Here is a 3,216-nt window from a genome sequence, read left to right on the forward strand (position 1 = left end):
TGGCCTGGGTAGCTGATCGGGTGTGGATAAAAAAATACGGCACTTTTCGAGTTTCTATTTTTCTATTTTGGTTTGACTTTCTTCTGAGCTAATGTAATATTATGAGGGCTGTTTTAGTGAACGAACCTTCTGCTTTCCTTGTTGTGTGGGTCCCGGCTCACTCGCTCGTGGAAGGCAACGCCACCGCCGACCACTAAGCCCGAGAACTAGCCATCCGGGCCGATGAAGAGCAACCGCACCCTGTCACGAGTTATAAGGAGATCGTCCGCCTATACAAAGAAAGTAGAACGAGGCTTCAGAAGCCGCACAAGCAACTAAGCAGACGGCAGCAGACGATATTGCGCCGCTTACAGGCAGGGTCGCTCGCACACCCGGCGCTTCTGCACAAAATGTACCCTGCAGAACACGAAAACACATGTCCGTTCTGCCGGGGAGACGGCACTCTCGCGCACATAACTGGGGAGTGCAAAAACCCCAAGACACCCGCCCCTCCCCCAATTCCAACCCGCTCGAGCGATGGGAAACCTTACTGGGAAACAGCAGCGCTATCTTAGCAGCTTCTCAGAAGCGCCGGGCTTGTACTTGTTTTCCCAAAAAGTAATGCAATCAACCTAAAACCGTGGCCTTACATTGTCGACGTGTAATCGAAATCAAAGAAGGCACGCATGTCGTTTTCATACGGCACGACCTGGAGGACCAGATCGGTCACTGTTCGGTCGTTATACTACCTTCTTTGCCTCACGTACCTGCCCCTAGTAGTGATCGGCACGTAAACTGCTCATCTCCCAGAAGGGAAGGGCAGAGCGACTATTAGACCCTCAGAATAAAATATTGGCAGTAACAGTATGTGTCACAAATGCTGGTGCAACACAGTCTCTTCGCCATCACCGGCTAAGGAGGTAATTGGTTGTTAATGAGGTAAGGCAGTTAATGATGAACCTGTCATGGCAATACAAACGATGGATCGAAGCTGCAGGCGTTCAGTGACCTTTTTACGTTTTAGGCACGTTTTCTTCATTTCTTCCTTCCCGACCCCGCGTCAAAAAACTGGGATCGATATTTTCCCATGTTTTTTGTACTGTTTGGCTCGGTCTGTTAACATCCGTGGCTAAACTTTACTTGACTGAATAGGGTGCGTGCATTGTAAAGTTAGTTACGGCATTTTCCGCGAACACACTTGTTCCGGCATCAATGGCGTCCCGACCTCAGCTGGCCTAACCTAACGGCTGGCAGCCAACGTCGCCGCAAACCCTGCGGATTTCATAAAAAGCACAGTGCGCGCTGGCTGCCTTGATCGTGACTCATCAATGAAGTGTCCCTGCTCTTGCCGCCCGCGGCGACTAGTTTCCTCGAAAGAGTTGCCTACAACAATCAAGGTAGCATATCAGTTACACATGGACCCAGAGGGAAAGGTTATTGATTCTGCAATAGAAGGACCAGCGAAATGGGAGAGAGAATACAATCGTCGCAGACGCAGTGCGCGTGTGGTCCGCTTTCAACAATGCTTCCCTATCTTCCCGACCATTTATTACATACTGCGAAAAGCCACAGATAAACGGCAGCCATGGCGGATTCCTATCGCGATTCTCAACTCTTCGTGCTGGCTATCAGTGCGCCCTTAATCAGTAGTCCGTACAGCTTGTGGCTATCTTTCATGTTGGCTTAATGGGACCTTATATGAGTATTGTCAGAGAGTGCGTCGTGCGACCTCGAACTTGGCCAGATCGACAGTGGCTTGCGTTGCGAACGCTTTGAGTCTTGATCGAAAACACTTGTGGCATCCGTCCATTTACCGCTTCCGGTATTCGTTTAGACGTGCTTATCTGAAACCCGGCCTTTACTTACTATTTGCTCTGATCTGCATAGAATAGCTCGGCTTCGTACTTTGTATCGTATTTCATTGATTGATTGTAGGGTTTAACGCGCCGACGCAACGGTGGCGAGGAGGCGCGCCGTAGTAGAGGGCTCCGGATTAATTTTGACCACCTGGGGATCTTAACGTGCGCCGAAATCTCGTACACACGGGCGTTTTTGCTTTTCGCCTCCATCAGAAAAGCGGCCACCGCGGCCGGGAATCGAACCCGCGACCTCGTGCTCAGCAGCGCAACGCCTTAGCCACTGAGCCACCGCGGCGGGTTGTATCGTATTTCAAAACTTATACAAATATTATTGGAGCTATGCATGATGACCAATCATTTTTTATAAGCAAGGCGCGGAGAGAACCTCGGCTTTTTTTCAAACGTGAACTCCTTCGCACATCCCTAATCACGTCAGATATACACAACTCAGTGACGTGAGCATCTCTATATACCGAACGGCCTTTACTATCGCGTGCCGTACAGTGTCTTCAATCACAAAACGACGTGTACACCCTTCAAACACGCCGTTTCAGCCCTAAGTTTAAGGCACGTAACCCGTTCTGATATCGGCGCGCAGTAGGTGAAATTTTTGCAGCGTTTACTCGTAGAATTGCTGACGGTGAATCAGCGCCGTAAGATATCTTCCTCCCGTTCATGTACCTTGCAGCACTGTAATGGTATAAATTCTCGATCCCGTTAGTGCATGAACGTACCCTGCTGACGAAGACAGTAAATGCCAATGCGCTATAGGTTGTAATACAAGTGTCATCATCGAAGCGTCCGCACACACACGTTCTTAACAGACTATGGCACCGATGCATTAATATTTATGCGCCCGCGTGTGCGTGCAACGGCAAGAGCCAGGGCAACGTTCTAATAAACAATCCAAGCACTATCCATGTTGTAATTTTGAAATAATAAAAACACTTCTAATTTTGACTCCAGAGCGTTTAGGCAACCGCAAAAACAATAATAGTGATTTGGTGCCCATGAACACGCCCAGCTTTCTCACCGGGAATGCACGATAGTGAAATGAGGAAATTGAGTAGTTTATAGAGACAGCACTAGTGGAGCATGAGGAGGAGGAAGAAACTATATTGAGCAAAAGCAAATTGTGAGGTGGCTTCCTAGTCCGAAATTCCATCGGCAAATCTGGCGCTGGCCGCTCGGTCAACCAAGATAATATGATCGTCGAGGCCCAGGCTGGATAACATGCTCTCCCACTGCTCACGGGAAGGGTTATGAAGGTGGGAATGGTCGAGGTTTCGGTGGCATTCCCAAACGGTGTGATAGTGTGACTAAACTGCTACAAAACGCACACTCCTGGGGGTACTGTGTAGGGAATAGATGATTTAGT

The sequence above is a fragment of the Haemaphysalis longicornis genome, unplaced genomic scaffold (genome assembly GCF_048455015.1).
Source record: "Haemaphysalis longicornis isolate Haplotype H1 unplaced genomic scaffold, Haemaphysalis longicornis Haplotype H1 scaffold_7, whole genome shotgun sequence".
Lineage (NCBI taxonomy): Eukaryota > Metazoa > Arthropoda > Arachnida > Ixodida > Ixodidae > Haemaphysalis > Haemaphysalis longicornis.